At 48.2% G+C, this 15,004-nt stretch overlaps 1 protein-coding gene across 3 annotated transcripts in view; it reads left to right on the forward strand.

Annotated features, from left to right (window-relative positions):
- PDE8A (phosphodiesterase 8A) overlaps positions 1-15,004 on the forward strand; it is a 2,216,737-nt gene that overhangs the window by 1,479,013 nt on the left and 722,720 nt on the right. The window lies entirely within an intron of this gene.

The following is a 15,004-nucleotide window of genomic DNA, read 5'->3' on the forward strand; positions in this document are numbered from 1 at the left end:
TTTGGATTTGCGATTTCCTAATTGCGATTCCATGCGAATCGCAATTAGGGAATCGCAAATCCAAATGTAAGAAACTCCGCTGAGTTTCTTTTGTGATTCCCGGTAGGTCGCAAATAGACCTGCCTCATTAATATTAATGAGGTAGGTCGCAATTTGCGACCCACCGTGAATCGCAAAACTGACAGGGATGGTGGCCTGCTGGTGTTAGCAGATCATCATATCTGTGATTGCTTTTGAATAAAGCAATCTTTTTTTTTTAAACGCAAGGAAAACAGGCTGCGTTTAAAAAGAAAGAAAATTAAACGTTTCAGTTTCATTTTTTAAGAGCAGGCAGTGGTCCATGGGACCACTGCCTGCTCCTGAAAAACGTTTTCGCATGCATTCACAAAGGGGAAGGGGTCCCTTTGGGACCCCTTCCCCTTTGGGAATGGGTTAGCACCAATTTGGAATTGATGCTAACTGCGATTGTTTTGCGACCGCATTCACGGTCACAAAACATTTGTACATACCATTTAGATTCGGTATTAGGAAGGGACGCCCTGAACACGTCCCTTCCTAATACCAAATTGCAAAACCAAAATTGCGTTACCGAATCACAGTTTGGGCCTTGTACATCTCAAAAATAATTTTTCTAGTCGCAAACGTGCTGATTTTGCGAATCGGCCCGTTTGCGACTGAAAAATACTTTGTACATGTGGCTTTTAGCTCTTTGGCGTCATGCAAGAGGAATCGTTGTGGAATGCACTTCTTAGTTTAGCACAGTTTTGTTTGAAGTCTTGTGATAAATTATTAGGATTTAACTAACCTGGCTTCATTAGAAGGTTTTCATAATAGATTATGGTGGTCATTACGACCCTGGCGGTCAGAGACCACCAGGGGTAATGTGGCGTCCGTACCGCCAACAGGCTGGCGGTACGGAGACCAGTATTACAACCGCGGCGCGCCGGCGGTTTCCTGCCGTTTTAGCCCCGTCGGTGATAATCCGCCAGGGCAAAGCTGCAAGCAGCGCTACCCTGGGGATTATGACCCCCTTACCACCAGCCTGGCGGTAAGGGGTGTCCTGGGGCCTGTGGGGGCCCCTGCACTGCCCATGCCACTGGCATGAGCAGTGCAGGGGCCCCCTAACAGGGCCCCAGCCAGCTTTTCGCGACGGGTGCTACTGCACCCGTCGCAAAGCCGCAACACCGCCAGCTCCATTAGGAGACGGCTCCTATGTTGCGGCCTCATCCCCGCTGGGCCGGCAGGCGTAAACTTGGTTTGCGCCCGCCGGCCCAGCGGGGATGTCGTAATGGGGTCCGCGGGAGTGCGGCCGCACGACAAGCTCATAATGACCCCCTTTGTCACTTAACTTTTTATTTTCCCTCATTAATCATTGTTATTTTTGCGTAGTAGTGTTAGCACCTCAAGGGCTAAAGTTACTGTTAATTCTGTAGGGCGTCAGGTTTGGGGACAGTAAGTACCAGATGCGTCACATTTTGCACCTTCAGTCAACTTTTACTTCATACCACTTTGCCTTCACTTGCTGAATGCTGAGTTGTTTTGCCTCCATTTGATTGACGATTTTCAATTCTCTAAATTAAATGGCCATCTTGGAATGGTTCTTTTCCTTAACGAGTACTGCTTCGGCATCGATATCCAATGCCCTAAAAGGAAAGTGAAACAGTTGCAATGAAAATGTTAGCCACGCTAATTTTTCATTATTTGCATAAAAGGCAGTAAGTCCTAATGGTGAATAGACTATTGTTTCCAACATACGTTCATTTAGCATTTTGCTTCAATTGGACTTTTAATAAGACTTTTGTGATGCTGTTAGAGGGTGCCGAGTCAGGTAAAAAAATATATATATTCTGAGAAATATCTGTTGTCCTGTAATTAAAGTGATAAGGGCCATAGCTGGATATACCCGTCTGCGTTCAACAAATCAAGTAGATGTGAACTTTTTGAGTTAGAAGTAGTAAAGTGTGGAGACAGTTATTTGTTTAAGCATTGTTTAAGCATTGAAAGAGCTGCTATTTTAAAAGAAAAACAAGGCTAACTTGGAACGTGGCACTCATCTGTCTCAGGCTTTGACAGAATTTGCAATTAATACACAAAGGGCCTGATTGTGAGTAGAGGCATTATTTATCGGCACTGATAAATGATGATAGCACGGGTACGTTGTCTATGGAGTGCTATAAATAACACCTGTTACAGGATATTTTCCTAATTACCAACCATCTGACAGGGTTCCTAAATGCTAGAACGGATGAACTGAAAAGACACCGTCTAACCCTCAAGTGTTGTATACATCAGGTGTTGCAGGGCTTCTTCCAAGAGTGGGGAAACCCCTTGCTAGACGGAGTTCCTGCTACAACCCTAGCTAGTAGATGCATGCTGATCAGAAGGGAACATGGGGTTCTTGTGTGCCTTTCTGCCCCTGCCTCTCCTGCTCAGACTACTGAAAAATATGAGGAAGGATTGGTCCTAGTCATCCTTTAATTAGGCCGGGAAATTGTGGTACCCGAATATTCAGGGCATGAGTATTCAGTCCTTTAAACAGGCTACCACTTTTCAAAAACCTCCTGTCTCAGCAACAGGGCAGAGTCTTCCACCCTAATCTGTGCAATCAACACCTACATGCGTTTAATCTGCCAACTGAAGTGGTAGATGTCATCCTTGCCCTCAGGCACCCCGATAAATAATGGTACCACGAGTACGTTTTCTACGAGATGCAATAAATAACACCTATTACAAGTTTATGGGGAATAACGTGTGGCTTTTCGTATTTAACGTACCAAAATCTGCATTATGCAGTAAATACCATTTGTTTTCCCTTGTGAAATTTGGCAGATTTGACCTATTGAAAGTTAACAAAGGTTGAGTTTTTTAATTGCATTTGAGAAGTATTGAATGCGTTTAATACCTTCAAACTCGTAATTCCAACCCATGCATAAACAAGGTTAACATGTAGTTCGGAATATTATGCGCAACTTGTAATCAGGCCCAAAGTGTACTCCTTTGAAACTGCACATAATACTTGGACTGGATGTGATCTAGAATTTTTCAAATATCAGGTAATGTGAACAAGAGCCATTGGGTAGAGGGTGTTAAAAGATCTTGATGAAAGTCTTTTCATCTTTACACTTCTGTGCATTTGTCTCACTCTTTACTTAGTGAAACAAAGGAATTTACAAGCTGTAATCTATAAATCAGTAAAGAGGTTTGCTTTAGTTGGATGACTATCGGTCAATCAGGTGTTATTTGCATACCACGGCTTGTCACCCGAGTGAGTGTCCAGGTGCTTGCTGCAGGTGTTTATTTGAAAAGCCAGGTTTTCAGTCCCTTTCTGAAGTTGGTCAGTGAGGGTGCGGTGTGGTGGTGGAGGGGGGCAGAAGGAGTGTCCTCTGGCATGGCAGTGGCGTATACGTGGTATCTTTGTGAGGCCGATGTGTGGTGAGGTTCCTGGTCGGGTGGTGGAGGTGAAGTGGTGGTTCAAGTAGGCGGGTCCTTGGTTATAGAAGGCTTTGTAGGCATGGGTCAGGAGCTTGAAGTGGCATCTTTTCTGGATTGGGAACAAATGGAGGTCCTTCAGGTGCTGGGTGATGTGGGTTCTTTTGTTCAGGCTGAGGATCAGTCTGGCAGCTGCTTCATGGATCGTCTGGAGCCTTTGCAGGAGTTTGTGGTGGTACCTGCTTAGAGTGCATTGTCATTGTCCAGTCGGCTGGTGATGAAGGCCTGCGTCACTGTCTTCCTGGTGCCAATGGGGAGCCACTTGAAAATCATGTGGCACATGCGGAGCGTTGACCTGGCATGTCCTTGAGAGGTCGTTTGAGAATGATGCTGAATTTGCAGGCGTGATCTTTTGGTGTGGGGGTGAGTCCGAGATCTGCTGGCCACCCGGAGTCATTCCAGAGGGTTGAGTGTCTGCCGAAGATCAGAACCTCAGTTTTGTCAGTGTTGAGCTTCAGGCAGTTGTCCTTCATCCAGGCGGATATGTTCTTCAGACAGTTGTCGAAGTTAGTCTTCGTCTTAGTGGGGTCTGTTGAGATCAAGAGGACGAGCTGCGTGCCATCACCATAGGAGAGGATGTTGATGTTGTGCAATCTCAGTGTCTGCGAGTGGTGTCATGTAGACGTTTAAGAGTGTTGGGCTTAGGGAGGAGCCTTGGGGGATCCTGCAGATGGTGTGCTTGACCTGTGAGGTGAAGAGTGAATCAGACTCTCTGGGTGTGTCCTCTGAGGAAGGATGCCATCCATCTAAGTGCATTGTCTGTGATCCCATTCTGCCTTCGTAGGTTGATCAGTGTGTGGTGGGAAATGGTGTTGAAGACGGCGAAGAGGTCGAGCAGGATTAGGGCGGCTGCTTCTCTGTTGAGCAGGGTGCAGATGTTGTCTGTTGCTGCAATCAGAGCTGTCTCAGTGCTGTGATTGGCTCTGAAGCATGCTTGGGAGGGATCTTGCAGGTTGTTTCTCTCCAGTATGCTTGATGAGTTGGAGGTTGATGGCCTTCTTCAGGACTTTGGCAGTAGAATGGGAGCAGAGAGATCAGGCGGTAATTCTAGAGCTTGCTGGAGTCTGCAGAGGGCTTCTTGAGGAGGGGGTCTGATCTCTGCGTGTTTCTAGGCTTTTGGAAAAGTGGCTGTGGTTAACGAGGGGTTGAGGATAGTGGTGAGCTGGTGACTGATCTTGTTTCTTCCGAGGTTGAAGATTCTGTGGGGGGCAGGAGTTGGAGTTGGAGTGCTCCCGAGTGGATGGAGCTCATGAGTGTGATCGTGTTTGGTGTGCTGAGATGTTCCCATACAGTGAGTGGGTGGTCGGAGGTGGAACTTGATGGGATGCTGGGGAGGTCAGAAGGTTGGGGATCGAAGTTACTGTAGATGGTTGTGAAGGTGGTCGGCGATGCAATGTCACTCCGACTGCCAGGATGTATTTTTTCTTATACTGCAGTCAACAGACATTATGCTGTGGTTCAAGACCAGTAGCATTTTCATTGTGTTGCGCTCCCCTTCTACTTCACTAGCAACCCTAAGGTGCATCTGCAGAGGTTGGGGATACCAATATTTCCCTACCTCCATGATTGGTTATTGTAAGTGGGTTCACTACAGTCAGTTGTAGACCACCTCTGAATGATGACACATTCTTGACATTGTTGATGTTCATTAGCAAGGAGCAAATTCCCACCTGACTCCTTTGCAGAGGCTCCCATTCATTGGGACAATTCTGAACACATTAGAGTTCAGGGATTTCCCTCCAGATCAAGAAGTCCAGGAAATTTGGTCTGTGATCCTGATGTTTCAGCGAGATCACAATGAGAGAAGTTCTGAGGCTGTGTGGCGTCATAGCCACCTGCATCCTCCTCATCAGCTATGCCAGGTGGCACATGTGGGCTATACAGTGGAATTTTACATTCCAGTGGAACCAGCATTAAGGCAGTCTGGCCAATGTCATTAATATCTTAGAGGAGACGGCTTGAGATATGCAGTAGTGGCTGCTCAAATGCATTTGGTCCAGCAGCAGGCCTCTCTCCCTTCTCCACCCAGTGGAAACAGCGTTAGGGCAATCTGGCCAATGTCATCCATGTCTTGGAGAAGACGGCTTGAGAGATGCAGTGGTGGCTGCTCAAATGCAATTGGTCCAGCAGCAGGCCTCTCTTGCTTCCCCGCCCAGAGCTGACGGTGGTGAAGGATGCACCTCTGCTGAGCTGGTGAGGTTATCTGCGGGAAGTGGAGATCGTGGGACTTTGGTCTCTGGCAGAGAGTGGGCTCCACAGCAATATGCTGGATTTGCAGGCATTTGCAGGGGGAGAGGGGACAGCGGAGCTGGCGCAGGTTCTCACATGCAAGACCACTGCCATGGTCTTCTAGTGGCTCAGCACCTCTATACGTCGTTGGAGAGCTGGGAAATTTTCCTAGTTACCAACCACCTGACAGGGTCCCTAAAAGCGAGAGAGGATGAACTGAACAGATACTGTCTAAAAGATTTCCAGTGTTGTCTACATCCCCGGGTGTTGCAGGGCTTTTTCCAAAAGTGGGGAAACCCCTTGCTAGACAGAGTTCCTGCTACAACACTGGCTAGGAGAAGCGTTCTGATCGGAATGGAACATGGGTTTCTTGTATGCCTTTCTGCTCCTGCCTCTTCTGCCCAGACTACTTCTGAAAAAGATGAGGCAGGATTGGTCCTAGTCATTCTCTAACTGGGCCGGGAAATTGTGGTACCTAAATATTCAGGGCATGAATATTCAGTCCTTTGATCAGGCTACCACTTTTCGAAAACCTCCTGTCTCAGCAACAGGGCAGAGTCTCCTACCCTAATTTGTGCCATCAACACCTACATGTGTGGAGCCAGACAGGAATCAACTGACTGTTTAACCTCCCTACTGAAGTGGTGTATGTCACACTTGCCACCAGGCACCCTAACCCAAATCTGTTGCCAAGACTGACCTTTTAGAAAGAAATCTGTGTTTGTTTTATGTTTGGCCTAGCAGGTCCTTGCTGTGGACACTATTAAATGCTATTTGTTGACCCAGACTTTCTACTTCTACTGGACCAACCATTCTCCTTTAAATTACCTGCCTGGAAAGCTGTGAGGGAGCGGTCACTAAAGCTCATGGCAGCACGGCAGTCGACTTTGGTTAGCGCAACTCCTCAGAGGTCACAGTCCCGCTCAAGGAGGAGGTCGCAGAACTGCTCCAGGAGCCTCAAGTCCTCTTCGTCCAATTCGAGGTTCCCAAGTGGAGTCGGTGAAGAGGCACAAAAAGAAGAAGTCCAACTTGACTTCGACTTTGCCACTCCGGTTGGCTGACGAGGCGTCTCAGGAACATTGACGTTCTGAGCACAGTTTTGTGGAGCCGTTGCTAGGGCCAACTCTGCGTCTTCCCCCCTCCCATCCACCCCACCTTTCCGGTAGCCGGAGTGACCCCGCACATTTAAAGAAATTTTACAAGGCTATGCGCCTTGTTTTTGAGCGGGCTGCACACTCGGGTGGCTCTAAGGGTCCCACGGGGTCAGCAGGTGCCCCATCGGATTCGACACCGGCGGCTTTGGCCTGGGTGCTGCTGGGGACCCCAGGATCCGATAGTGGATCTGGGCCGGCGCCGGGTTCTCTCAGTCGGCCTCCTCTGGCGCTGGGCCCAGCGTTGACGCTCCCTCCGACACAGGCGCCCACTGGTGGTGGTAGCCCCATCCTCATTCCTGATGATCCGGAGCTGGAACGACGTCATACGATGCCGATTCGGACTTCGATTGCGGTGATTAGGCCCAGATCAGTGTCTGAGGCTTATTTAGAACAGCCAGGCACAGGTGAGGAGTGGGGGGGGGGTCTGAGAACCCTTTAGAGTACGGATTGGAGCATGAACAGGACTGGTATGAAGATCTAGGGGAAGCCATTGGACTGGATACTTCTCCAGATGCTGACATGCTCTCACCTCCTTCTGTCGCTATGTAGGAGGGGGCATCTTTTGCCATTGTGGTGCGTAGGGCAGCTGAGGACTTGGACCTAGACTTGCCTATGGTGCCAGTCAGGACTAATCTCCTGATGGAGGTGCTTCAGCCAAGGGTTGCTACATCAGAGCCGATGTTACCCTTCAATGAAGCCCTCACAGATGTACTTCTGGGAATGTGGTCCAAACCAAGCACAGGGGCTTCTGTGAATAGGGCAATCGGCCACCGCCATCGACCAGCTCCAAGCGACCCTGGTTTCCTCACCCAACACCCCACCCCGGAGAGCTTGGTTTTCCAAGCCTCCACTTCCCATGGTGCGTTCCCTTCCGTTTCCCTGGATAGAGAATCCAAGAGGCTGGGCCAACTTGGGAAGATGATGATTTCTTCCTCCAGCCTGGCATTGAGGTCGGTAAACACCTCTTGCCTATTGGGCCGTTTTTTCCCATACTTTATGGGATACGGTGGCACAGATTCTGTCCCAGGTCCCGGAGGGTGTACGAGACACTCTCACCCAGGCTGTCAAGGATAGGAGAAATGCAGCCAAGTTTGCCATCAGGTGTGGCTTGGACATGACTGACTTGCTGGGAAGGGCGATTTCTTTCGACAGTGGTCCTCCGACGCCATGCCAGGCTGCGTACCACTGGCTTTTCGGGGGATGTCCAGTCGAACCTGATGGACATGCCTTTCGATGGCACACGCCTTTTTGGTGAAAAGGCAGACTCTGCGCTTGAGAGATTCAAGGATTCTTGAGCTACGGCTAGATCCTTGGGTCTCTCAGCGCCTGTTCGCCAGCAGTCTGTATATTGCCCCTTTCAAGGCTTCAGGAGGGGTGCGGTACCACGCCAACAACAGGTTAGCCACCGTACTCAGGCATCACAGAATCCAGTGCAAGGACGCGGTCATGGTACCTTCAGACCCAGTGGGTGTAGCCAGAGGTCGGCCACCACCCAGCCCTCCTCTTCCGCAACGTCCAAGCCCTCCTAGTATGGTTCTGCAAGACCATATCCGGCCAGTTGGAGGGAGGATTCAGTTTCATCGCCCTCACTAGCAATCCATAACATCGGACAAATGGGTCTTGCAGATCATACAGAAGGGCTATTCCCTCCCCTTCTAGTCTTTCCCTACCTGCATCGCTCTGGTAAAAGAACAGGTGATGGAGGATCATTTAATCTTGCTCTGCGAGGAAGGCACAGTTCTCTTGGCCAAGGGAGCAGTAGAAAGGGTCCCGATATCAAAAGTAGGCAGTAGTTGTTATTCCTGCTACTTTCTGATTCCCAAATAAAACAAGGGTCTCCACCATATTTTGGATTTAAGGGGCGTTTATCTCTTCCTCAAAAAGGAGAAATTCTAGATGCTCACTGTTGCTCAGGTCTTGTATGCTCTAGACCAAGGAGACTGGATGGTAGTGTTGGATTTGCATGATGCAGATTTTCACATCCCCATACTGCCCGCCCATAGGCTTTACTTGCGGTTCAAGGTGGGCCACGAGAACTTTCAGTTTACCATGCTTCTCTTCGGTCTCACCAGTGCCCCTCGGGTGTTCACCAAAGTGATGGCGGTGGTGGCAACTCATCTGCGCAGGTTAGGGATTTCAATCTTCCCCTACCTCGATGACTGGCTGTTGAAGGCTTCTATGCCCCAGGCTCTCGTCACCCACCTTCAGGCTATGGCGGACCTCCTGCATTTGCTAGAGTTCACTATAAACGTGCTGAAGTCACATGTGACTCCCTCTCAGAAGCTCCCTTTCATCAGAGCTGTTCTGGACACAGTGCAGTTTCGGGCCTATCCTTCTGAGAAGCGAGTCTAGGATATTCAGGTTGTGATACCGATGTTTCGCCCTCTATCCTGGATTTCGGTGAGACAGACTCTGAGGCTGTTGGAACTCATGGCTTCCTGCATCTTGTTAGTCAAACATGCCAGATGGCATATGAGGACTCAGTGGGACCTGAAGTTCCAGTGGGCACAGCATCAGGGAAATCTTACTGACACAGTTCAGATCTCAGAGGGAACTGCAAAAGACCTGCAGTGGTGGTTAGTGAACTCCGATTGGGTCAAAGGCAGACTTCTCTCCCTTCCCCAACCAGATCTCACAGTAGTGACAGATGCGTCACTTCTGGGATGGGGCGGCTATCTGGGAGAGGCAGAGATCAGGGGCCTCTGGTCTCCACTGGAGCTCGGGCTCTATAACAACTTATTGGAGCTCCGGGCGATCCGGCTAGCATTGAAGGTATTTCTTCCTATTGTGAAAGGGAAGTTAGTGGAGGTGTTCATGGACAACACCACCGCAATGTGGTACTGCAATAAGCACGGCGGTGTTGGGTTGTGGACCCTTTGTCAAGAAGCTCTGTGTCTCTGGACTTGGCTGGAACAGCAGGGTATAACCCTGGTGGTTCAACACCTGGCAGGTTCTCTGAATGCCAGGGTGGACAAACTCAGCCGTAGATGCATAGCAGATCACGAATGGTGTCTCCATCCGGAGGTGGCGCAAGGACTCCTTCTGCAGTGGGGAGAGCCTTGGTTAAATCTGTTCGCCTCTGAAGAGAATGCGCAATGCCAGCAGTATTGAGCGTTGGAGTTTCCAAAGCGGCAATTGCTCTGCAATGCTTTTCGTTGTGAGCGGAATTCAGGCCTCCTACACGCATTTCCACCCATACTACTTCTGCCCAGAGTTCCCATGAAGTCTAAGAACGACCGGCCTAAGTCATCTTAGTGGGTCTGGATTGGGCACGGAGAGTCGGTATCCTGAGTTACTCAAAATGAGCATCAATCCTCCGATCAGGCTGCCCCTTCTAGAGGATCTTCTGTTGCTGCAGCAGGGGAAGGTTCTCCACCCGAACCTGTCAGCTCTGCGCCTTTATGCATGGAGATTGAGCGGCGGCAGTTTATGGCTTTTGACCTTCCTCACGAAGTCTGTAAAGTTATTTTGGCAGAGTGGCGTCCCTCCACTAAAAAGGTATACTCCTGCTGTTGGAAACGCTTTGTATAATATTGTACAGAAAGGTCTATTGACTGTCTTTCTGCTTTTCCTTCTGACGTTCTACTTTTCATTCTGTCTCTAGCCCAGCAGGGTTCTTCCTTCGGGACTCTAAAGGGCTATCTTTCTGACTTATCGGCATTTCTTCGCCCGCCTGATCAGCCTTCCTTGTTTAAATCTTGCATTGTAAATAGATTACTCAAAGGACTTGTACATATGTTTCCCTCTACTCCCTTTATTATGCCTCAATTGGACTTAAATATTGTCCTCACTTTTCTCATGTGTGCTCGCTTCAAGCCTTTACACAACTGTCCCCTCCGGCTGCTCACCATCAAGATAGCCTTCTTAGTGGCAATAACATCTGCCAGGAGGGTGAGTGAGATGCAAGCCCTGTCATCCAGGCCGCCATATCTCACTATCCATCCAGATAAAGTGGTTCTCAGAACTTGTGCGTCTTTCCTCCCCAAGGTGGTGACCTCATTCCATCTGGGTCAGAACATCATCCTGCCCACCATCTTTGCTCCACCCCATCCCTCTAAGGAAAAGGAGTGACTCCATCGACTGGAGCCAAAAAGAGCGTTGTCGTTCTACCTTGACTGCACAAGAGAGTTCCGGGTGGATGACTAACTCTTTGTGGAGTACGTTAGAGCAAAGAAGGGTCAGGCAGTGCAGAAGCGAACCATTTCGCGCTGGGTTGTTCTCTGCATTACGATATGCTATGCATTGGCCACAAAGCAGCCTCCTGAGGGCTTGCGGGCTCATTGTACCAGGGGCAAAGCTTCTACCACTGTGCTAGCTCGAGGCATACCAGTCCTGGAGATCTGTCAGGCGGTAACGTGGGCGTCCTTGCACATGTTTGAGAAACATTACTGTCTGGACAGTCAGGAACGAAGGGACGGGTACTTTGCCCGTTCAGTCCTGCAGGACTTTTTATTGTAAGGAGTGGTATCTGCCGCCCACCACCAGGAGGTTATGGCTTGGGTATCTATTCAAAGGTAAGGAATCTACAGCTAGAAGCCTCTTTCAGATGAACAAGTTACTTACCTTCGGTAATGCATTACCTGGTAGAGACTCTATCTAGCTGCAGATCCCTTACACCCACCCATGCCTCCCTGCTCTGTGGATATGACTAGTAGAGTTAGGGTTTATCCCTTCTCAGGGCCCTAGTTTTGCACAGACAAATGTTGGTTCTATCCATGACTCTGCGCTTCTGTCGTGGAAGGTTTGTGGATGAAAGAACTGACATATGCGTGCCAAGGTGGCATCTGTATAGACAACCGTGACGTCATAGACGGCTCCAATGACGCTGACGAAGCCACGGAGTGGCGGTGACCCACGCAGAACCAAACGACGCCACCTGACGGCACACGTGGGGTATTGCTCAGCAAAAAGATTCCAGATTCGAAGCTGACACCAGGGAATTCAAAGGTAAGGACTCTGCAGCTAGATAGTCTCTACCAGATAATGCGTTACCAAAGGTAAGTAACTTGTTCCCTAATTGCACATGTCACCGCTACATAGCCCCTGGGGCAGGGTGCATTGTAATCAAAAGATTGGTCATGTACATTTTACATGCCCTGGTAATGAAATTACACTAAATTAGTTTTTCACTACTGTGAGGCCAACCTCTCCTATAGGATAACATTGGTTTGCCTTATTACATTTAATAAGTGATAACTTTTGACTAAGAGCTGAGAATAAATTAATGTTTAGTGTCTACAGAATTGTTATTTAAAGTTCTCCTTATTGGTAAAGTCAGATTTTTAGTTACAATTTTGACAATGTCACTTTTAGAAAGTTTACATTTTCATGCCATTGTTATTTTGTGTCTGCGGTCTGTTCCTGGGCACACGACTGAGTGTAGTTGCCAGTTAGACTGCCACACAATAGAGGAATTTGGTTTGTCTGGATGGGCTATCACCTGCAGGATTGGGAGGATGGAGCTGTGTAAAGCCCCAATTACAAATCAGTAAGCTGTGCCCTGCCTTCACACAAAGGACTTCACACTAACTCATTGTCTCTGTAGTCAGACTGGAGCCAGTGCAGGGGAAGCAGGAAATTCCAACCATTTCAAAGGAAAGTCCCTAGAAACGTCTCCTTTAAAGAAGGCACCAGATATAAAAAATAGAACCATCAGACCCACTCTTCAGTTCACTTTCTGAACCTGTGGAAGGATTCTCAGGTGACTGCCTGCTGCTGTGGCCTGCGGTGTACTTCAGAAGGCTGCTTTGCTACACCTGGAAGGACTACTATGCTGCTTGAAGCCTTTCTTGAACTCTGAGGCCTGCCCTCCTGCTAGAGCCCTGTTCCACTTCTTGAACCTAGTGCTACTCTTGAATTGAGGACTACCAGAGTGATTCCCAGGGCCAGCTAACTGGTCTACTGATCAGAGCATCAGGGTCAAAAAAGGCTCCAACTATCTTGAACCCACACCTGGACCCTGCATGAGTGAGTCCTGGCCTTCCAAGTGGTGCCCATCCAGTCCTGGACTCTTGGAAGTGACTGCAAAGATGCACAGATAGCTAAAATCCAAAATATGGAACTTAAATATATTTTGGCTCAGAACTGCTCGGAGAACCGAGAGGAGACTAAGACCTACCCCCACGTTGATCCGGTCAAGGTGCATCAGCAGTCAGCCAGACTTCACAGCAGCTACCTCCATGTTCTTGTCTGCAGCAGGAAAGCCTGTACAGTGCCCCCCCCGAGTAGGGGTATCAAATCTTGTGGGGCTCCTATCGGCTAAAGCCTGCAGCTGTGCCCTGTTGGAGATTTCAACTTCCAAAAAAGAGACTGAGTCCGAATGTAGAAATCTTCAATGCAGCTACATGCAGCAGCTTCCCAGCGACTCTGACTCCTCCTTGTACACTGTCTGCAGCCTTGCCCTATTGAAACTTTATCTTCTCAGACAATTTTTGTTGAAATTTCTTCTAAATCTGAAAGTAAGCGCTGACCGAGCCCAATCCACTTCTTTTATCCGACCTGCGCTCGGCCACATTTTTTTACTTTGATCCAGTCTAGCTGGACCAGCGCTACTAGATGTATGCGGTTGGCACTTTGATCTTTTAGGTGCTAGTTTCTACCTTAAACTTTAAAAATTCATAACTCAAGTTCTGCTGATTTGGATTTTTGTAATTTTGGTGTCAAATAATTTATTAAAATTTACTATAGTCTTCTACATTTTTCTTGTGTTGTGTTTAAACTTTATTAGAACATTGGAATGTTGGGAGCTCCATTGAAAACAATGGAGTGCTGCGGGCTTTTACTGGCCGGTAAAAGCCCGCAGCGCCAACATTCCAATGTTCGCTTTGTTCACAGCAACAGCTGTGAACAAAGCTCACGGAGCCCGAGGGGAATTTAATCCCCTCGGGCTCCGTGAGCAATTTGTTTTATTTAATAGAACATTCTACCCTGAGTGGCAGAATGTTCTAATAGCCTTAGAACCCGCCGTAGCGGGCTCTACCGGCTATTAAAGGCCCTTTCCCTTGTTAAATGCCCTTGCCTTCGGCTCGGGCATTTAACGCGGGAGCGGGCCTTTAATAGCCGGTAGAGCCTGCTACGGCGGGTTCTAAGGCTATATTAGAACATTGGAATGTTGGGAGCTCCATTGAAGATAATGGAATGCTTCGGGCTTCTAAGGGCTTTGAAAAGTCTAGAGCTCCAACATTCCAATGTTTGTCTCCCACAACAGCTGTGAACAGATGATTTCAATCCCCTCGGGCTCCGTGAGGCCTTTGATTTATTTATTAGAACATTCTGACCTTTAGTGGCGAAATGTTCTAATAGCCTTACAGCCCGCTGTAGCTGGGCTATGCTCGCCATTAAAGTCTTGCTCCCCTGTTAAAGGCTCTCGCCTTCGGCTGTGGACTTTAATGCTGGAGCGAGCTTTTAATGGCCGGGATAGCCCAGCTATGGCAGGCTGTAAGACCATACCACTATTTGTGTGCTGCATACTTACCTTACACATTGCCTCTAAGTTAAGCCTGACTCCTTTAGTACCATACTACCAGAGGGCTAAGAACAGGTTAATTTAGTGACTTTTGTATTTCACCCTGACAGGGATTTTGACCGTTGCTTGAGCAGGGTTAACATTCCGCACAACCAACAATAAAATCATCTCCTCGTTTTATGCAGCAGTCAGGAACTCTGCATTTGGAAGAAAGAAATTGGCTAGATATATTTGGGAATTATCTACAAGCTCTAGGTGCTTTATAATTCAGACAAAGCAGGAAGTGTGCCTTGTTGTAAATGCTTTTGGAAATGAACATCCCGTTTTCAAGATCATTCCAGTAGTTATTGATGCCCGTGCCCAACCTTTAACGCTTAGGTGGATGCAAGAAACATGACTAGAAACACACTTTGGCAAATCAGCCAACATAGTTATTGAGAGGCATACATTTTAGATGCAGTTGCAAAATTGTTACGAAACTCTGAGTCAATTTGTGGCCAGATTAAGAAAGCTGTCAATAAAATGAGACCTTTTTCGCTATGTCTGATCAAATGCTGCCAGATCAACTTACTGTACAAAACAATAATAAGAAAATGCAAGAGAGACAAGGCAACAAGGAGCCCTACTCTCAAAAAAGCTATTGATATTATCAAACTAGTGCAAGAGT

Source organism: Pleurodeles waltl, chromosome 3_1 (assembly GCF_031143425.1).
Source record: "Pleurodeles waltl isolate 20211129_DDA chromosome 3_1, aPleWal1.hap1.20221129, whole genome shotgun sequence".
Classification (NCBI taxonomy): domain Eukaryota; kingdom Metazoa; phylum Chordata; class Amphibia; order Caudata; family Salamandridae; genus Pleurodeles; species Pleurodeles waltl.